Source organism: Carcharodon carcharias, chromosome 9 (genome assembly GCF_017639515.1).
Source record: "Carcharodon carcharias isolate sCarCar2 chromosome 9, sCarCar2.pri, whole genome shotgun sequence".
NCBI lineage: Eukaryota > Metazoa > Chordata > Chondrichthyes > Lamniformes > Lamnidae > Carcharodon > Carcharodon carcharias.
The window spans coordinates 14726597-14748383 of record NC_054475.1 but is presented as its reverse complement, the minus strand read 5'-3'; the positions used below and the strand labels follow the sequence as shown (position 1 = coordinate 14748383).

General features: G+C 48.8%; 5 non-coding genes across 5 annotated transcripts; all 5 read left to right on the top strand.

Annotated features, from left to right (window-relative positions):
• The first annotated feature begins 15507 nt into the window (after nt 1–15507).
• trnas-aga lies at nt 15508–15589 on the top strand. The gene has a single exon. It is a non-coding gene; the product is annotated as a tRNA-Ser (tRNA).
• Nucleotides 15590–15606: 17 nt separating this feature from the next.
• Nucleotides 15607–15679, top strand: trnaf-gaa. The gene has a single exon. It is a non-coding gene; the product is annotated as a tRNA-Phe (tRNA).
• A 77-nt stretch (nt 15680–15756) lies between these two features.
• Nucleotides 15757–15838, top strand: trnas-aga. The gene has a single exon. It is a non-coding gene; the product is annotated as a tRNA-Ser (tRNA).
• Nucleotides 15839–18250: 2412 nt separating this feature from the next.
• On the top strand, nt 18251–18323 carry trnaf-gaa. Its single transcript has one exon. It is a non-coding gene; the product is annotated as a tRNA-Phe (tRNA).
• Nucleotides 18324–18633: 310 nt separating this feature from the next.
• On the top strand, nt 18634–18706 carry trnaf-gaa. The gene has a single exon. It is a non-coding gene; the product is annotated as a tRNA-Phe (tRNA).
• Nucleotides 18707–21787: the final 3081 nt, after the last annotated feature.

Here is a 21787-nt window from a genome sequence, read left to right as displayed (position 1 = left end):
AGGTAAATTTAAAGAGCAAATGGAAGAATAGTGAGGTTATAGTTGGAGTGGTGGAGAAATTGCCCATTTCAGGGGTTCGATTTATTCTGGGTAATGATATAGCTGGATCGCAAATGTGGGTGATGCCTATGGTAGTTGAGCAGCCTGTAGAAGTGTTTTTAACAGTAGTTACAAAAGGAACATCCTGGATTGTTTCCTGATTCTATTATAATAAGGTCAAAAGCCCGTAGGGAAGAACAAAATAAACAAGATAAGCAGGCATAAAAGCAAAAAACTGCGGATGCTGGAAATCCAAAACAAAAACAAAAATACCTGGAAAAACTCAGCAGGTCTGGCAGCATCTGCGGAAAGGAACCCAGTTAACGTTTCGTGTCCGAATGACCCTTCAACAGAACTAAGTAAAAATAGAAGTTAAGCAGGCAGTTCAAAGGCAAGAAGAAGGTGTCAAAATCCAATTAGCTGGCACTGTATTTGATAACATTGCTCAATTGAAGTGTTTAACTCAAAGAGCTTAATGGAGTTACAGAAAAATAATTTGCAATGAAAACAGTTATAGCAAAAGCTTATTCAGAAACCAGTATGTTATTGTCTTCGAGGGAATATAGTAATGAGAAATTGGCGGTCAGATTACATCTCAGCAAATGAAAGCTGGAGGAAGGTGTGTCAGGTTGTTATCCCATTAGAGTCTGGAAATGAGATTCTGAGGATTGCTCATGAAATTCCAATTGGGGGACATTCAGGAATTAGGAAAACACAGGAAAAGATAGAGGTATTTTTTTGGCCAGGATTGCATAACGATGTGTCTACTAGGTTTCCTGACGCGATACCTTTAAGAAATATTACAACTAAGAAGATTGTGGAGGAGTTAATTACATTTTTTGCAAGATATGGTTTACCTAAGGAAATACAATCAGATCAGGGGTCAAATGTCACAGCTGTTCAAGGAAGTAATGAACAGTTTTGGGATAATGCAGTTTAAGTCAACAGTTTACCATCTGGAGTCACAAGGAGCTTTGGAAAGATGACATCAAACTTTAAAAACTGTGATAAGAGTATACTGTCTTGATTATGCACAGGTTTGGGATACGGGAATTCCATTTTTGTTATTTGCTATTAGAGATGCTCCTAATGCACCTACTGGTTTTAGCCCTGTTGAACTAGTTTATGGTCATGAGGTAAAGAGACCACTGAAATTGATTCATGAGAAATTGGTGGGGCAAAATTCAGAAACTACTCTCCTGCATTACGTATCAAATTTCAGGGAAAGATTAAACAGAGCATGTGAGTTGGCAAGGGAACATTTAAAGATCTCACAGCAAGTGATGAAGGCCAAAGCAGATAAGAAGGCAAAAATTTGCAGTTTTATTTCTGGAGAGAAAGTATTAGTTCTGTTACCAGTACTAGAGGATTCATTGAATGCAAGATTTAGTGGACCTTACATAATTGAAAAGAAATTGACGAAGTAAGTTATTTAATAAATACTCCAGACAGAAGAAAGAAGCAGAGGGTGTGTCATGTAAATATGCTTAAAAAGTATTTTGACAGGGAAGAGGAACAAAAAGAGGTGTTAGTGATAGTGGATGATGAGAAAGAGGTAGAAGTGCAGGACTCTGAAATTGATTTTCCTCTAATCAAATTGGATAATGAGGGGGTGCTTGAAAATTTAAATGAAATATTGAGTTACCTTCCAAACAAGTGTCAAAGTGATTTGGAAAAGCTATTGCAGTCACACAAACCTATTTGTGGAAATAAGTTGAGAAATCTACATTTATCTTTATATGATGTGTGTATAGAAATATCATCTTCAGAGAGACAACAACCTTATAGGTTAAATCCAGCAAAGTTATCACAAGTATAAAAAGAAATTGATTTCATGCTTCAAAATGACATTATTGAGTCTAGTTGTGGTAACTGGAGTTCGCCTGTTGTACTGGTACCAAAACTGAATGGAACACAAAGACTGTGTGTGGACTATCGAAAGGTGAATGCGGTGATAGAAGCGGATTCATATCCCATACCACGGTTGGAGGATTGCATTGAGAAAGTGGGACAATTTAAATTTATCACAAAGATTGACTTGTTAAAAGGATATCAGCAGATCCATTGTCGGACAGGACAAAGGAAATATCAGCTTTCGTAACACCAGTTTAAAGTCATGCCATTTGGAATGAAGAATCCACCTGCAACATCTCAAAAATTGACAAAGTAATTGCAGGTCTAAGCAATTGTGCTGTTTATATTGATGATCTAATAGTTTTCCGTCAGACATGGGAGGAGCATTTACAGCATCTGGAAGAATTGTTTTCTCGACTACAAGAAGCTAACTTGGTGATGAACTTGGCTAAAAGTGTATTTGCAAAAGCACAAGTTATGTATCTAGGCCATACCATTGGACATGGTAAGGTGGCTCCGAGAGATGCAAAATTCAAAGCTATTATGGATTTCCCAGTGCCTACAATAAAATGAAAAGTTTTGAGATTTCTGGGCATGAGTGGGTTTTACCGGAAATTTGTACCAAATTTTAGCTGAGTGGTTTCTCCACTGACTGAACTATTAAAAAAGAACAAGAGGTTTCAGTGGGCACTGGAGTGTCAGAAGTCATTCGATAGTTTGAAAACTATTAACTATGACACCAGTGTTGGCAGTACCCAACTATGCCAAGCAATTCAAGTTCGCTGTTGATGCAAGCATTACAGGCATTGGGGCTGTACTGTTACAAGAAGATGACACTGGCATTGAAAACCAATAGGGTATTTTCACAGAAGCTGAATGTACAACAGAGAAGATATTCAATGATCAAGAAACAGCCTTTGAGTTTGGTGTTAGCATTGCAGCATTTTGAAATTTATGTTGCAAATAATTCACCAGAAACAATTGTTTATACAAACCATAATCCTTTGAAGATTTTGGACAAATTTTGTGGCAGAAGTGCAAGGCTTTTCAGATGGAGTCTGTTATTACAACCATTTAATCCACGCATTATACATATTTCTGGAAGAGAAAATCTGCTCACACATGCGTTATCAAGAGTTTGAAGCTTAAAGGAAATTGGGGCATTTTTAAAAAACATGGACACTGAACTGGAGTGATTACTGTTGATACCGAGGACTTGTGTGTATATATATATATATATATATATATATATGTTAATGCATGCATCTGGTAATGTAATAGGTAATAAGTATAGGAAATAGTGTGAGATGGGTTATTAAAATGAAGCCGTCTTTTAGAATTATGACAGTTCATTTTTCAATTAGGAGGGGGATGTCATGAAGCTATTAATGTATATAATATTTTGGAAAATATTTTTTTTTAAAATAGAGGTTTGGTCTGTGGGTGTGTCTTAATTGGATTAAAGTCAGCTAGTCTGGGTGCTTTGATATGTACTAGTTTGAGATGTAAACAGAGAGATAGAGTGCTTTTGCATTTTTTGAATAAAGCATTCAAGAAGTGGGGTGAAAACTGATTCCTTTCTAGCAGATACCAAGCAATATGTTTATATTACTAATAACATTGGTGCAATGAATAGGGTTTCATTGTTAAAAGGTAAAGTTCAAAGAGACTGGTGAGGCAATGAGAATTTGAATTCAATCAGTGCTGGCAGGTATAACTTCAGTAGTTTTCAGGTGTGCAGGGTAGAGGCAATGTAAGATCAAAAGGCAGCTCCAAGCCTCCAACTGGCTCCACAGTGAAAATAACCTCATTTTGAATTTGTAAGGTGACAATGCTTTGCCTGGTGTTTGGTTAAGTCTATGGGCTGCTGTTGCCTGAATGGAGATTAGTTATGATAGTAGTTATTTGTATCCATGTATATATATTTTAAAATATTTCACTTAGTTTAATGTAAAATGTAATGTAAAACCTCGAGAACTAGTGGTTTGATTTCTGAATTTAGAGTCACATCTCAATCATAACACTTAAAATTATTGATTATGACAGTTGTTTAAAGTTTCCCTCTGGAATTTTTAAATAACTCCATTTTACCAACTGGTGTGTGTGAGACTGTGTGGCTGGTGTGTGTGTGTGTGAGAGACTGTGTGGCTAGTGTGTGTGTGTGTGTGTGTGTTTGAGAGAGACTGTGTGGCTGCTGTGTGTGTGTGTGTGTGTGTGAGACTGTGGCTGGTGTGTGTGTGTGTGTGAGCCTGTGTGGCTGGTGTGTGTGTGTCTGTGAAACTGTGTGGCTGATGTGTGTATGTCTGTTAGTCTGTGTGGCTGGTGTGTGTGTGTCTGTGAGACTGTGTGGCTGGTGTGTGTGTGCATGAGTCTGTGTGGCTGGTGTATATGTGTGTCTGTGAGACTGTGTGGCTGGTGTGTGTGTGTGTGTGTGAGAGAGTCTGTGTGGCTGGTGTGTGTGTGTGTGAGAGAGTCTGTGTGGCTGGTGTGTGTGAATGAGTCTGTGTGGCTGTTGTGTGCGTGTGTGTGTGTGAGAGAGAGACTGTGTGGTTGGTGTGTGTGTGTGTGTGTGTGTGGGACTGTGGCTGGTGTGTGTGTATGTCTGAGACTGTGTGGCTAGTGTGTGTTGTGTGTGAGACTGTGTGGCTGGTGTGTGTGTATGAGTCTGTGTGGCTGTTGTGTGCGTGTGTGTGTGTGAGAGAGAGACTGTGTGGCTGGTGTATGTGTATGAGACTGTGTGGCTGTTGTGTGCGTGTGTGTGTGTGAGAGAGAGACTGTGTGGCTGGTGTATGTGTATGAGTGTGTGGCTGTTGTGTGTGTGCATGTGTGTGTGTCTGTGAGACTGTGTGGCTGTTGTGTGTGTGTGTATTTATGGGACTGTGTGGCTGTTTTGTGTGTGGCTGGTGGTTGCCATTTATCGAAATGAACTGAGTGTTTTTTGCAGAGTCATTTGACTGACTTATGAATCCTGTGTGGTTAGGTGACAATTCCAGTTACTTCCTATTTATGACCTAGGGTGATTTCATTGTCCTATGCTTCTCGTGGAAGTTAAGGCTTTGTCTGTAATGGAGGCAGGGAGAGTGTGTGACTCTATAGGCAGTGGATCTAAGTGTCTGCACAGCAGTAAGTTTATGAGCTGCCAGAGGTGCGACGATAGAGTCCAATGTGCCTATCTCGGATATTGCTGAAGTTTTAACAGTTGTTATGACTATGGGAGGAGGAGTAAAAATCATTCCCCTATCCCATCACTCCAGGTGTGACCATTACAGGGTTTCTTGTGAATTTGTAACAATGAAGATGATTGCTCAACATCTGACCTTAATCATTAACGGGCTTATTGCAAAGAAACTAGTCTGACAGGCTTTCTGGAGTTTTAAACAAAAGGAGTTAAGTTTTTATTTGAGTTAAAAACCCAACCAGAAAAAAGGATGAAAAATATTTAAAAAGTAAACCCGCGCCTAATCTTCACAACACACACACACACACACACACACAAAAGCGTGGACAATTACAAGTTATACAGTGGGAAGTGACTTCTTAGTCAAAATTAAAACTTCAATGGTAACAGGTAAGAAATCGAGAGTTCACTGTTTTAAGTCCTTTCCTGGTATCTGTGGCTGTGGACAGATGTTTGTCCAGGGTGATTCCGTGAATTGAAGCCCATGTTTGCCAGAGACTGTTTCTTTTTAAAACGCAATCCGTCTTTTCCAGAAGTTGATGATTTTTGCACCTGAGGTTCCTTTCGATGGAAATTTACTGGGCAGAATTTTGCCCTTGGTGGGTGGGCCACCCAACGGGAACTGGGGAGGGGGTGGGGGTGGGGGAGGAGGGAACTCCCAGCTGTCAAAGTGCTCGCATACAGGCGAAAGAGCGCCCAGCTCCCCGAGGCAAAGTCCTGTCTCAGGGAGAATAACGATAGTGTCAAAAGCATTAAAAATAGAAGCATTAAAAAATTATTAACATGTTCCCCCCCTCATGTGACAATGTCACACGAGATGGGACATGTTAATAAAGTTAATAAAGAACACGTACACTTTATACATTTTTTTGCAATACGGACATGAAACCTCATTCCGCCAGTGGATGAAGTTTAATCGATAATCAGAAGCCCACTGGGGCTCTTGGCTGCCCACCAGCCTTAAGATAGGACGGGCAGGGTCTTTAATTGGGTTAATGATCCTGTCAATAGCCTCAATTGGCCATTGACGGGTCGGCGGGCAGACAGCTGACCGCTCTGCGCCCCTGCCTTCCTGAATATTTAAACAGGGGGTGGGATGACGTCGGGGGTTCCTCCCCACGTTGCCCCCCCCTCCCACCCCCCAGTCATTTTCCCCTCGGCGAGCGGGCCCTGCCCCCAACTCGCCGATGGGAAAATTCCGGCCACCGTCTCTGTTCCGGATTTTTTTAGGGCTGAATTCCCACCCCCTCCCCCCCCCACCTCCCGCCGATCAGGACCGTTGTGCAGGAGCGGGCATGAACCCGATCAGCGCCCACCGCCCCCCCTCCCCCCCCACCCCGATCGGGGACCCGCCGCCATTTTACTGGCCTCAATTGGCCTGCCCAGTGTGGCGCTTGCCTGGAAGTGCTGAGCGCTCCCTGTGCAGGTAGAGGGGGGGTGGGGGTGGGATTCCCTGAGTCATTCCCTGTGCTCCATTGCGCAGGTGCTCGGAAGAGTAGAGCGACCTCTCTGAGGCACGCGGAAATCGGTTTGACATGTGTAAATTTAAATAAGGGGAAATAAAAACTTTCAAAACGTGTCCCCTCGCGTGACACTGTCACATGAGCTGGGACACGGGAAAGGATTATTTTTAAAATTTTTATTGACTTTCAGAACACTTCAGAAAACCTCATCCCTGCCTGTGGATGAGGTTTCGTGGTAAATACGAAAGCCGCCTGGTCTCTTCACCTGACACCCCCCCACCAACCAACCCCCCCACCCCCACCACCCACCGCAATCCCACCCACCCCCCACCCAACCCCCCCCCACCGCCGACCTTAAGGTTGGACGGACAGCTCAGCCGATTGAACGAATCTCTACCGAAATGGCCCGAATAGGCCTTTGACAGTTGCTCGTCCACCGCACTGAAAGTCGAAATGATGCGCGGTGACTTCGGGACACACGCCCAACGGAGAGCGGGCCCCACCCCCCCCACCCCCCCCAGCTTGCCTTCCGGAGAATTCTGTCCTTAAACTGTAACAGAGATAGGGTCTTAACCTGGGAGAGAAGGGGAGGTGGGGGTTGTTGGGGGGGGGGGGGGGGGGGTGCAGTCTTACCGATCCTTAGCAGCTGCACTAGAAGGAAATGGTTACTCCAGCCACACATGGGGCGGGATTTTTGGGACAGCGGACAGGCCTGGGAGCCGTCGGGAACCAGCCTGCCGCCCACTGCCGGGATGGAGGGCGGGAGGAGGGAGTGTGAGAAGGTCTGTGCATGCGCCTGGGGGGGAGGGGGGGAGGTGGGGGGGGGTGGGGGGAGGACGCACTGTAAGCTCCCTGAAGACAGTGGAGGTGGGGGGGCCAGCCTCCGGGAACAGAAGATTTGTAGAATATAAAAATGTCCCCGAGTCACATCGGATTCGCTCACACGAGCATAAAGGTCATAAAAATGTTGTCAAAATGTCTTATCTTTTTAATTAATCTCGGAAACCACCCCCCCATCCCCATCCCGCCCGTCTCCTAAAAACAAAAAATCCAAAGCCCCCTGGCCGATTTGCCTGCCCACCGTAAAGTTGGATGGGCAGCGAGAAATGGCGGTTAATTGAAACCTTAATGGCCTTAATTGGCCTCTTGATTGGCAGTGGGCGCACTGCCAACTCTCACCCGCGCCCGCTGACCGAAATATCGCACCAGTGCGCAACCACGTCAGGACACTCGCCCAGCGTCATCACGCACTAACTTACACCCAGCCCATGGAACGTAAAATCCTGCCCATGAGCTCTCGCCCCATACTGTGTCCAGAAGGTATTTGCTCAGCTGACGTCTAAACTGACCATGACTATTGTCCCGTAGCCTAGAATGTCCCAGCCATTAGCAGCTGAATGATTCATTATCCATCTTGACGAGATAGGAAAAATACCCTTCCCCATATGGCTAATGTCCTGGAAAACTTTCTGTCTCCGCTTGAGAAGTAGCCTTTATAGAAATGCAAATGTGATGTCCTGTGCAGTTTCAGTAAATCTTTTGACCTCGTTCTGAAATCAGCAGGTGTGAAATTCCATGAGTGTGTCTGAGCATGTGATAATTGTATTCCATATTGGAAACTTCCAGAAAACTGGTCAACTGGTAATACCAGACATCAGGTGACCCGTGGTAGCCATCTAAAGTGTCTTTGTTTGCGTTTTTGAAAATCTTTTCTAAACGGTTCAATATATGTTTGATCAGCCAACGAAATTATAGATTAATATCATTCATGCACGGGTCACATCATCGTGACACGGGAGAATTTTTCCTGTGGCGGGAGGGCCCGTGATTGGCTGCATGCCGCCATTTTACACGGGAAGGCCAATTAAGGCCCACCCAGTGTAACGCGCAGCCGGTACCTGTGCGGGCCAGGTGAGGAGGGAGAGTCGGGGTCCTGCGCAGCAATCTCCCTGAGGCACGGAGCTGTCTCGGAGAGATTGGATGGTTGTGTCACGTGAGCTGGGACACGTTTGTGAACTAAGTAAGATTTACTTATTTATCTTATAAAACCTTCAGGAAGCCTCATCCCGCCTGTGGTTGAGGTTTCCTGAAAAACACTGAAGGCCGCTTGAGCTCTTTGCCTGCGCCCCCCCCCCCGACCCCCCACCTCCCCACCTCCCCCGCCAACCTGAAGGTTTTTATGGGCAGCGTTGTTAACAAGTTTAATTACTTATTAACCTTTCACGTGTCGGTGTGTTGGGCTTACCCGCACACGCCGATGGCAATATTCTGCCCACCGTCTACTTCTTCCCAACAGACAGGATGAACACAGGATCCTGAGTTGGGTTCAGTGATGAACAACCAGAAAATCCTTCAATACCTAAAACTGTTCCCTTCCTCTAAAATTCTGCAGAGGCCTCTGACCTCCGATTTTAACTCTGGACAGGATTCTGGGGTATGCGAGGTGAGTTGTAAACTCAGGAACTGCAGTTGAAATAAATCCAAGGCTATTTTAATTTATTAACAAGCAACCGGTTCAAATCCCCATCTAGGATAAATGGGAAGTGTCTGCAGGTTTCCAGGAGGTCGTGCAGCCATTTTTACTCGTGTGAGCAAAAGAATTTAGGAATATCCAGGGATGGAAAAGTCTAAAAATCTTTCTATGTGGGGCACAGAAAATAATTTTTTTTTAATATTCGTTCATGGGATGTGGGCTTCGCTGGCTGGGTCAGTATTTATTGCCCATTCCCTAGTTGCCCTTGAGAAGGTGTTGGTGAGCTGCCTTCTTGAACCGCTGCAGTCCATGTGGTGTAGGTACACCCACAGTGTTGTTAGGGAGTTCCAGGATTTTGACCCAGCGACAGTGAAAGAATGGTGATATATTTCCAAGTCAGGATGGTGAGTGACTTGGAGGGGAACTTCCAGGTGGTGATATTCCTGTCTATCTGCTGCCCCTGTCCTTCTAGATGGTAGCGGTCATGGGTTTGGAAGGTGCCGTATAAGGAGCCTTGGTGAGTTTCTGCAGTGCAGCTTGGAGGGAGTGAATGTTGGTGGACAGGGTGCCAATCAAGTGGGTTGCTTTGGCCTGGATGCCTACTTCAATGGCACCCTGCACCATCTGCTCCCAAAAAGGAATATTAAATATCTGACCAGTTTGGTCCTCTTCATCTTGTAGCTCATATTGTCCTTCTTCATGCCTGGATTTCCATCGCTCCAACCTTGGCTGTGCCTTCAGCTGGCTGGGCCCTTAACTGTGGAATTCCCTCGCTGAACCCCTTTGCCTCTCTCTCCTTTTCAGACTCTCCCTGAAACCTACCTCTTTGGCTCAGCTTTTGTTCCACACATGTCCCAATATCTCCTCATATGGCTCAAAGAATCAGAGACTCATTGCACAGAAGGAGGCCATTCAGTCCGCCCTGTCTGTGCTGCCTCTCTGCTCATTGCCAAATGTTGTTTAATAATGCTCCTGTGAAGCACCTTGGAACATTTTTCTGTGCTAAAGGCACTAAAAATAAGTTGTTGTTGAAGTTCAGGTTGGCCTAAAAGACTTGGCAGCTTACCTACTCCCAGCCTGAAGAAAATTGTGGTCAGGGGTTGGGATGGGGCCCAGACAGCTGAAGGCAAGGCTGCCAAGGTTGGATCGATGGAAATCCAGGTGTGATGAAAGTCGATACCATCTACAAGATGAAGAGGGGGCAAATGAAGAAGGGTGCCAATCAAGTGGGCATCCAGGGCAAAGCAGCCCTCTTGATTGGCACCCTATCCACTCTCTTGACCGTTGACACACAGTAGCAGCAGTGTGTGTACCATCTACAAGATGCACTGCAGCAACTCGCCAAGGTTCCATTGACAGCACCTTCCAAACCCACAACCTCTACCGTCCAGGGCAGCAAACACATGGAAACACCACCGTTTGCAAATTCTCCTCCCTGACTTGGAAATATATCACTGTCTCTGGGTCAAAATCCTGGAACTCCCTTGCTACTGACACCTCCATGGGCTGCAGCGGTTCAAGAAGGCAGCTCACCACCACCTTCTCAAGGGCAACCCTTAGTTGTCCATCCAGAAGCCCAGGTAAAAATCGTGGTCGGTGGGATTCGAGCAGTTGAATGAAGGACACATTGGCTAGCATTTTCCCCCTGTCGGTGGGAGGGTGGGGGGTGGGGGGTTTAAGTGGAAGCAGGTACAAGCAGGCAGGTTCCCAGTCAGCAGTCCTGGTCGGGGGCAAGCTGCCATTTTACGTGGGTGGGACAATCCAGGCCTTCCCAGCGTGACGTGCGCCAGGAAGCACGATGTGTTCCCTGTGCGGATGGAGTGGTGGTGGTGGTTGTGGGGGGGGGGGGGGGGGGGGGGGGGGGGCGCTGGAGGCGGGATTCCCTGAGCCGGGAGTGGGCTCTTTCGCACATGTGCACAAAAAGAGCTCACTCATCTCCCTGAGGCTAAGCGCTGCCTCAGGGAGTTCGGCGTTACTTTGAAAAAGATAATGAAGGATGAGAAAAATTGTATTGACATGTCCCCTCATGTGACTCTGTCCCGTGAGCTGGGACATGTCAATCACTTTTATTAAGCACGTAACACAAATTTTAAACCCCTCATGAAACCCCATCTCGCCCGTGGATGAGGTTTCGTGCTTTCTCGGAAGCCCACCAGGGCTCCCAGCCTGCCCATCAACTTTAAGGTCCATTAATCATTTTAAATACTTTTTTAATGGCCCTAATAGGCCATTGACAGGTGGGCGGGAGTGACCATAAGACATAGGAGCAGAAATTATGCCATTCGGCCCATCGAGTCTGTTCCGCCATTCAATCATGGCTGATAGGTTTCTCAACCCCATTCTCCTGCCTTCTCCCCATAACCTTTGATCCCCTTACCAATCAAGAACCTATCTATCTTGGTCTTAAATACACTCAATGACCTGGCCTCCACAGCCTTCTGTGGCAATGAATTCCATAGATTCACCACTCTCTGGCTAAAGAAGTTTCTCCTCATCTCTGTTCTAAAAGGTCTTCCCTTTACTCTGAGGCTGTGCCCTCGGGTCCTAGTCTCTCCTACTAATGGAAACATCTTCCCCACGTCCACTCTATCCAGGCCTTTCAGTATTCTGTAAGTTTCAATCAGATCCCCCCTCATCCTTCTAAACTCCGAGTATAGACCGAGAGTCCTCAAACATTCTTCATATGTTAAGCATTTCATTCCTAGGATCGTTCTCGTGAACCTTCCCTGGACCCTCTCCAGGGCCAGCACATCCTTCCTGAGATACGGGGCCCAAAATTGCTCACAATATTCTAAATGCAGTCTGACCAGAGCCTCATAAAGCCTCAGCAGCACATCCCTGCTCTTATATTCTAGTCCTCTCAAAATAAATGCCAACATTGCATTTGCCTTCCTAACTACCGACTCAACCTGCAAGTTAACCTTAAGAGAATCCTGGACTAGGACTAGTGCAGCCGACTCGGCTGTGCACCCACCAAACTGAGAATCTGACTGATGTGGGGAGACACCGGGAGCACAACGTCTCCCCGGGTCGTTTTACGCATCGGCGAGCGGGTCCCGCTTCCCCAAAACCGCACCCACCCTTCCTCCCCTCCCCTCCCCTCCCCTCACCGACCGGGAAGTGCTGCCCCTTGAGTGATGTAAATGACTTTTAGCATCATGCATCCCACTAGATGTAGGGTTAAAATTCAGTCTCCGTCCATCCACTAGCCCGCGGGCCAATGCCAAAAGAAATTGAAGCTGGATAACCTGGCGAAAACCAAAAAAAACGCCTAGTCAAATTTTCACAGATTTCATAGCGGGGAGGAATTCTCAGAAATGTTTATTGGCAGGATTTCCGCACCACCCCCCCCCCCACCCTCTTCAGGCAGAGACCCGGGAGCAGCCGCGCAGAGTAAAGACCACCCTCCACCGCCCGCTGTCGGACCCCCGAAGTCAATTTCACACCGGCTGGGAAATTAACAGCCAACCAGCGTGAAACACCCAGCGGCAGCTGGGGAGGGGAACGAAGGCGAGCGAGGGAGATCACACCTGCACAAGAGTGCGCGCATTGAAAGCTCCCTGAGGCGCAGAGGCTGGGTCGGGGGGTGTTGGATCAGGGTTGGGGGTGGGGGGCGGGGGGGTTGGGTTGAAGGTTTTAAAAATCAGAAATAAAAAAACTTAGCAATGTTCAAAACATGCCCCCCCCCTCCCCCCCCAACCCCTGCAGGTGACAGGCTTTAATAGGCCCGTTAATTGTCAGCGGGCGCACTGCCCACCACAACCTCCTTGTTCTGGGACTCCATGGGCGCAATTTTACAGCCCCTCCCACCGGCAGGATCTCTGGTCTCATTGAATTCAATGGGGCTTTCAAATGGCTCGTCGCATTTTACTGCCCCCCTCCCCACCACCCCCCCCCACCCCCCCCCTCCAACCCCCCCACCCCCCCCTCCAACCCCTGCCAGAGTAAGGCCGCAAAATTCCGCGCCATGTCTCTATTGGTGTCGGCATTGAGTACAAAATCAGTTTGTTTTCCAACCCCTGCCGGATTTCCACCGTTTGCACTCTTCGTACCAGCTTTAATCAGCACCTGAAAAATCCCAAATAACTCATGGAAAAAATGCAGGAGTTTCTTTTCGAAGAAATGACTCAAAAGCAAGGAGTTTGTCTGAGTTGTGCATTGTCAGGGGTAATTCGCAGGGTGACCACACAGTGGCAGCAGCGTATAAAACACCGAATGAGTGACTAGTTGGCAGAGCTTAAACGCGGATCTGTTGCCATTATTAGATTTTCCCCTTTGCCTCCTGAGGTCAATCATGCCTCTGTGCAATGAAGTAAAACGGTTGGTACTAAGTCAGCAGCCTGTTTTACATCCATCCCCCTTCAGTTCAATTGATTTCACGTGTAGATAAATGCACACACATTGCATGGATATTGACAAACATCCACACCCACATATGCAGCCGGACACACTTTGCAGACTGATCACTGGACAATGACCCTGGATTGCTTTCCTCTATCTTGCTGAGGGTCATTCAGGCCCCAATGTCTGCTCCAGCTGCTGCTGCTATCAAGCCCAGTTAAATGTTGGAGCCTGAATTTCAGACCTGGGATTTTCTAGTTGCCTGGGTTCAACAAACAGGGACACACACACAGACACACACACACACACACACACACACACACATTGTACAATCCACACTGACATCGAAAAAAATCCATCTTCTCCACCTCGTCGTTGAGGTTTTTTCAGGGGAGAATGTGGGATCACTGTTGAATATATTCAAACTGTAGTGACATCCCCATCAAGGACCAGAGTTCAAATGTTTAAATTAAGTTGAGCCTCTGCTCAAAGCATTGCTGTCCTGGGATTGACATATCAATGGATAGCAGCCCTGGGGAGCAGCTTGAGAGACACCCCAAAATGTCAGAGGCTGTAGGGGTGGACTGACCACTCAGGATATATTTGGATAGGAATTCCCAGTCCCAACGCCAAAATCACTTCACTCTCTCAATAGAACAAAAGCAAAATACTGCAGATGCTGGAAATCTGAAATACAGCAGAAGATGTTGGAAGTACTCAGCAGGAGCAGCACCCTCCGGAAGAAGGTGCTTCTGAGGTTCCCTCAAACGCCACTGAAATGCCACAATGAGCCATCGCTGGTCAGCGCCTAGCGACACCTAAGGTCTTTAGACGCCGCCTTTCATTCCTGAATATGACCAGTGTCGCTGAAGACTGCAATTGTCTAGGGAACTAGCCATTCAAATTTGCTGGCTACCAGGACCTGATCAATGTCTGGAACGTGGTCGCCTCGCGACGCAGCTCTCCCCCGTCAGGAGTAGCGGCTATCGTCAGAGAGCCGCTGCTCAGGAATCCGCCCCTCCGTCCTTTTCAGTGGTTGGCGGAGAGGGGGGCTGTGGCCGCAGGGGTGACCAGGATCGGGGACATGCTGGGTGGCGGAGGACTGGGCTGGATGCTCCCGCAGGAGTTGGCGTGTCGCGCGTCTGTGAGTGTCCAGCTCGCAGCCGATGCCATCCAAGACCTAAGGACGGTCGTGCTCGGACCCGATGTAATTTCAGGTCTCGAGGTGGCCCAGGTGCGCGGTGGTCTTCCGTCTGAACGTTCCCATGTTCGGACGGAATTCCACATTGGCCCCAAGACCCGAACCTTCCCTCAGGTGCCGGTGCCCCGCAAAATGAGCCGCCTCGGGGATGTGCCCTCTGTGCCATTTGGCACGGCGCGGGGGAGCTGTTTGTACGGACTGCTGCTGCACACCTTCCATTTTCTCGTCCTTGTCCGCCGCCCGGACACGCCCTGGCTTGCCTTGTTGCCGTCCGGAGGCCCCCGATGGGAGGCCCTCTATGGAGGTGTCCTCCCCCTTTCTATCAGGGACCTGGGTTGGAGGGTGTTGCATGTAGCAGTCCCCTATAATCGGAGAATGTGTAGGTTCCTGGCCTCCCAGGACACCTGCCCTTTTTGTGATCTTGTGGAGTCCATGGACCATGTTTATATAGGGTGTGGTAGGTTGCACTCCCTTTTTAGTTATTTAAAAAACCTTTTACTAATATTTTGTTTGCACTTCAGCCCCACGCTCCTGATCTATGGACACCCGGTGCGGAAGGGGGTCGGAAAGGAGGAGGACCTCCTCGTGAACCTGCTCCTGGGCCTGGCCAAGTTGGCCATTAACAGGTCCAGGCAGCGGGCGATCGAGGGGGGAGTCCTGCCCAATTGTTTGTCCCTCTTCCACGGCTACGTTCGCGGCCGGATGTCCCTGGAGAGGGAGCACACGGTGTCTGCTGGCACTCTCAAGGCCTTCCGTGCTCGGTGGGCACCATGGGGACTGGGGTGTTTTACTGACCCCTTTAATTACATTTTGGTTTAATGTTTGTAAGTTTCCTTTAAACTTTGTCCTTGGTTTTACAGCTGACCTGAATTAGGGGCTGTGCTTGATTTGTCCTTCATTTTGTTAATTTAGTTTAATTGTTTTAACTCCAAAAGACTTATATCTTCTTAACACTTCTGTAGTCGTGGCCGAGTGGTTAAGGCAATGGATTAGAAATCCAAAGAGAGTACCTTGCGCAGTTTCAAATCCTGCCGACTACATTTCCCATTATTTCTAAGCTGAAATAGCTCAGTTGGAAGAGCATTAGACTGAAGATCTAAAGGTCGTTGCTTCAATCCCAGCTTTCGGTAGCAAATTACCAACCCTCTTGCTTGGTGTCTCCAGTTGCAGTTTGTTCCAGAAAAAGTTACATCTTCTTAACACTTCTGTAGTTGTGGCTGAGTGGTTAAGGCGATGGATTAGAAATCCATTGAGGGTACCTTGCGCAGTTTCAAATCCTGCCTACTACGTTTCCCATTATTTCTAAGCTGAAATAGCTCAGTTGGGAGAGTGTTAGACTGAAGATAGAAAGGTCGCTGCTTCAATCCCAGCTTTCGGCAGCAAATTACAAAGCCTCTGGCTTGGTGTCTCCAGCTGCAGTTTGTCCCCAGTGGGAGGCCAACTACAGAGGCGTCCTCCGACTTTCTATCGGGACCTGGGTTGGAGGGTGCATGCAGCAGTCCCCTACGATTGTAGAATATATAGGTTTACGGACACCGACCCTTCTTATGGAGTCCGTGGACCATGCTTACATAGGGTGTGATAGGCTGCACTCCCTTTTCAGTTATTTAAAAAACCTTTTATTAATAACAAAAACAGAATTACCTGGAAAAACTCAGCAGGTCTGGCAGCATCGGCGGAGAAGAAAAGAGTTGACGTTTCGAGTCCTCATGACCCTTCAACAGAACTAGGTGAATCCAAGGAAGGGGTGAAATATAAGCTGGTTTAAGGTGTGTGTGTGTGTGTGTGTGTGTGTGTGGGGTGGGGGGGGGTGGGGAAGGGGGGGGTGGGGGGAGAGAAGTGGAGGGGGGGGTGTTGTTGTAGGGACAAACAAGCAGTGATAGAAGCAGATCATCAAAAGATGTCACAGACAACAGAACCAAAGAACACAGAGGTGTTGGAGTTGGTGATATTATCTAAACGAATGTGCTAGTTAAGAATGGATGGTAGGGCCCTCAAGGTATAGCTCTAGTGGGGGTGAGGGGAGCATAAAAGATTTAAAAATATTTTAAAATAATAGAAATAGGTGGGAAAAGAAAAATCTATATAATTTATTGGAAAAAACAAAAGGAAGGGGGAAGAAACAGAAAGGGGGTGGGGATGGAGGAGGGAGCTCAAGACCTAAAATTGTTGAACTCAATATTCAGTCCAGAAGGCTGTAAAGTCCCTAGTCGGAAGATGAGGTGTTGTTCCTCCAGTTTGCGTTGGGCTTCACTGGAACAATGCAGCAAGCCAAGGACAGACATGTGGGCAAGAGAGCAGGGTGGAGTGTTAAAATGGCAAGCGACAGGAAGGTTTGGGTCATTCTTGCGGACAGACCGCAGACCTAAGGACGTTCGTGCTCAGACCCGATGTTATTTTAGCTCTCGAGGTGGCCCAGGTGTGCGGTGGTCTTCCTGCTGAACATTCCCCTGTTCGGACGGGATTCCACATTGGCCCCAAGCCCCGATCCCTCCCCCGGGTGCTGGTGCCCCGCAATATGAGCCGCCTCGGGGACATGCACTCTGTGCCATTTGGCACGGCGCGGAGAAGCTTTTTGTACGGACTGCTGCTGCACACCTTCCATTTTCTCGCCCTTGTCCGTCGACCGGACACGCCCTGGCGTGCCTTGTTGCCGTCCGGCGGCGGAGGCCCCCAATGGGAGACCCTCTACGGAGGTGTCCTCCCCCTTTCTATTGGGGACCTGGGTTGGAGGGTGTTACATGCAGCAGTCCCCTATAATCGGAGAATGTGTAGGTTCGCGGACTCCCAGGACACCTGCCCTTTTTGTGGTCTTGTGGAGTCCGTGGACCATGCTTATATAGGGTGTGGTAGGCTGCACTCCCTTTTCAGTTATTTAAAAAACCTTTTATTAACGTTTTCTTTGCCCTTCAGCCCCAAGCTCCTGATCTTTAGACACCCGGTGCGGAAGGGGGTCGGGAAGGAGGAGGACCTCCTCGTGAACCTGCTCCTGGGCCTGGTCAAGTTGGCCATTAACAGGTCCAGGCAGCGGGCGATCGACAGGGGAGTCCCGCCCGATTGTTTGTCCCTCTTCCGCGGCTACTTTTGCAGCCGGGTTTCCCTGGAGAGGGAGCACGCGGTGTCTGGGGGACTCTTGGGGCTCTCCGTGCTCAGTGGGCACCGCGGAGACTGGGGTGTTTTATTGACCTCCTTAATCACATTTTGGTTTAAAGTTTGTAAGTTTCCTGTAAACTTCATCCTTAGTTTCACAGCTGACCTGACTTAGGGGCTGTGTTTGATTTGTCCTTCATTTTGTTAATTTAGTTTAATTGTTTTAACTCAAAAAGAGTTACATCTTCCTAACACTTCTGTAGTCATGGCCGAGTGGTTAAGGCGATGGATTAGAAATCCATTTAGGGTACATTGCGCAGTTTTGAATCCTGCCTACTACGTTTTCCATTATTTCTAAGCCAAAATAGCTCATTTGGGAGAGTGTTAGACTAAAGGTTGCTGTTCAATCCTGGGTTTCGGCAGCATATTACAAAGCCTCTCGCTTGGCATCTCTAGTTGTAGTTTGTGTTGCTTGCTAGCTGATAGTGCCAATAGTTTTCTCGGTCCTTTTGCTTCTGTAGTCGTGGCCGAGTGGTTAAGGCAATGGATTAGAAATGAGGGTACCTTGTGCAGTTTCAAATCCTGCCGACTACATTTCCCATTATTTCCAAGCTGAAATAGCTCAGTTGGGAGAGTGTTAGACTGAAGATCTAAAGGTCACTGCTTCAATCCTGGGTTTCAGCTGCAAATTACAGAGCCTCTCGCTTGGTGTCTCCGGCTGCAGTTTGTCCCTGATGGGAGGCCCTCTACAGGGCATCCTCCCACTTTCTATCGGTGACCTGGGTTGGAGGGTGTTGCATGCAGCAGTCCCCTATAGTCATAGAATATATAGGTTCACGGACTCCCAGGACACCTGCCCTTTTCTCCAAAAGAGTTTCATCTTCCTAACACTTCTGTAGTCGTGGCCGAGTGGTTAAGGCGATGGATTAGAAATCCATTGAGGGTACCTTGCGCAGTTTTGAATTCTGCCTACTACGTTTCCCATTATTTATAAGCTGAAATAGCTCAGTTGGGAGAGTGTTAGACTGAAGATCTAAAGGTCGTTGCTTCAATCCCAGCTTTCGGCAGCAAATTACAAAGCCTCTCACTTGGTGTCTCCAGCTGCAGTTTGTGTTGCTCGCTAGCTGATAGTGCCAACGGTTTTTTGGGAGAGGGGTACGTCAGGGCTGCCCCTTGTCTGGCCAGTTGTATTCTATTTGCGTGGAGCCTTTCCTGCGCCTCTTGCGGAGGAGGTTGTCGGGATTGGTTCTGCGCGGGCTGGGCAACGGGGTGGTCCTTTCGGCTTACACCGGTGACGTGCTCCTTATGTTTAGTGACCCGGCTGACCTGCGGAGGATGCACGAGTGCCAGGAGGTCTACTCTGCCGCTTCTTCTGCCAGGATTAACTGGGATAAATGTTCTGGACTCCTGGTCGGTCAGTGGCAGATGGATCCCCTACCCGAGGAGCTCAGGCCTTTCACCTGGAGCAGGACCAGCCTCCTCTACCTGGGGGTCCATCTCTGCCCCGCTGAGGAATCCTGGCCGGCGAACTGGCAGGAACTGGAGACGAAAGTCACCGCTCGCCTGCGGCGCTGGACAGGACTGCTCCGAGTGCTGTCTTACCGGGGTTGAGTCCTGGTCATAAATCAGCTGATCGCCGCCATGTTGTGGTATCGGCTGGTCACTTTGACCCCTCCCCCGGACTTTGTCACAAAAATCCAGAGAATGTTAGTCAACCTCTTCTGGGACAAAAGATTGCACTGGGTCGCTGCTGATGTTCTGAGTCTCCCGCTTAGGAAGGGCGGTCAGGCGCTAGTGTGCCTACGCACACAGGTGGTGTCTTTCCGCCTTCAGACCCTGCAGCGATACCTTTACATCGAGCCTCCTCCAAGATGGTGTGCCCTGACGATGTATTTCTTCTGTCAGGTGCACTGCCTGAATTATGACGTGCAGCTCCTGTTTATAGAACAGCTGGGCCTCGGTGGCTCCTTACAGGCATTGCCAGTCTTTTATCAGGACCTGATCAAAGGCTGGAACATGGTCGCCTCGCGACGCAGCTCTCCCCCGTCAGGAGTAGCGGCTATCGTCAGAGAGCCGCTGCTCAGGAATCCGCCCCTCCGTCCTTTTCAGTGGTTGGCGGAGAGGAGGGCTGTGGCCGCAGGGGTGACCAGGATCGGGGACGTGCTGGGTGGCGGAGGACTGGGCTGGATGCTCCCGCAGGAGTTGGCGCGTCGAGCGTCTGTGAGTGTCCAGCTCGCAGCCGATGCCATCCAAGACCTAAGGATGGTCGTGCTCGGACCCAAAGTAATTTTACCTCTCGAGGTGGCCCAGGTGCGCGGCGGTCTTCCGTCTGAACGTTCCCCTGTTCGGACAGAATTCCACATTGGCCCCAAGACCCAAACACTCCCTCGGGTGCTGATGCCCCGCAATATGAGCCGCCTCGGGGACATGCCCTCTGTGCCTTTTGGCACGGCACGGAGGAGCTTTTTGTACGGACTGCTGCTGCACACCTTCCATTTTCTCGTCCTTGTCTGTCGCCCGGACACGCCCTGGCGTGCCTTGTTGCCGTCCGGCGGCGGAGGCCCCCGATGGGAGGCCCTCTACGGAGGTGTCCTCCCCCTTTCTATCGGGGACCTGGGTTAGAGGGTGTTGCATGCAGCAGTCCCCTATAATCGGAGAATGTGTAGGTTCACGGACTCCCAGGACACCTGCCCTTTTTGTGGTCTTGTCGAGTCCGTGGACCATGCTTATATAGGGTGTGGTAGGCTGCACTCCCTTTTTAATTATTTAAAACCTTTTATTAATGTTTTGTTTGCACTTCAGCCCCACGCTCCTGATCTACGGACACCCGGTGCGGAAGGGGGTCGGGAAGGAGGAGGACCTCCTCGTGAACCTGCTCCTGGGCCTGGCCAAGTTGGCCATTAACAGGTCCAGACAGAAGGTGATCGAGGGGGGAGTCCCGCCCGATTGTTTGTCCCTCTTCCGCGGCTACGTTCGCGGCCAGGTGTCCCTGGAGAGGGAACATGCGGTGCCTGGGGGCACTCTCGAGGCCTTCCGTGCTCGGTGGCACCGCGGGGACTGGGGTGTTTTATTGACCCCCTTAATCACAATTTGGTTTAATGTTTGTAAGTTTCCTTTAAACTTTGTCCTTAGTTATACAGCTGACCTGAATTACGGGCTGTGCTTACTTTATCCCTTATTTTGTTAATTTAGTTTAATTGTTTTAACTCTAAAAGAGTTACATCTTCTTAACACTTTTGTAGTCGTGGCTGAGTGGTTAAGGCAATGGATTAGAAATCCATTGCGGGTACCTTGCGCAGTTTTGAATCCTGCTTACTACGTTTCCCATTATTTCTAAGCTGAAATAGCTCAGCTGGGAGAGCATTAGACTGAAGATCTAAAGGTCAATGCTTCAATCCTGGGTTTCAGCTGCAAATTACAAAGCCTCTCGCTTGACATGTCCAGCTGCAGTTTGTGTTGCTCACTAGCTGACAGTGCCAACAGTTTTTGATGTCTTATCGGGGTCGAGTTCTGGTCATAAACCAGCTGATTGCCGCCATGTTGTGGTATCGGCTGGTCACATTGATCCCACCCCCGGACTTTGTCACAAAAATCCAGAGAACGTTAGTTGACTTCTTCTGGGACAAAAGATTGCACTGGGTCGCTGCTGAGGTTCTAAGTCTCCCGCTTAGGGAGGACGGTCAGGCGCTAGTGTGCCTACGCACACAGGTGGCGACTTTCCACCTTCAGACCCTGCAGCGATACCTTTACGTCGAGCCTCCTCCTAGATGGTGTGCCCTGACGAGGTGCATGGCCTGAATTATGACGTGCAGCTCCTGTTTATAGAGCAGAGGGGCCTCGGTGGCTCCTTGCAGGCGTTGCCCATCTTTTACCAGGACCTGATCAATGTCTGGAACGTGGTCGCCTCGCGACGCAGCTCTCCCCCGTCAGGAGTAGTGGCTATCGTCAGAGAGCCGCTGCTCAGGAATCCACCCCTCCGTCCTTTTCAGTGGCTGGAGGAGAGGAGGGCTGTGGCCGCAGGGGTGACCAGGATCGGGGACGTGCTGGGTGGCGGAGGACTGGGCTGGATGCTCCCGCTTGAGTTGGCACATCGCGCGTCTGTGAGTGTCCAGGTCGCAGCCAATGCTATCCAAGACCTAAGGACGTTC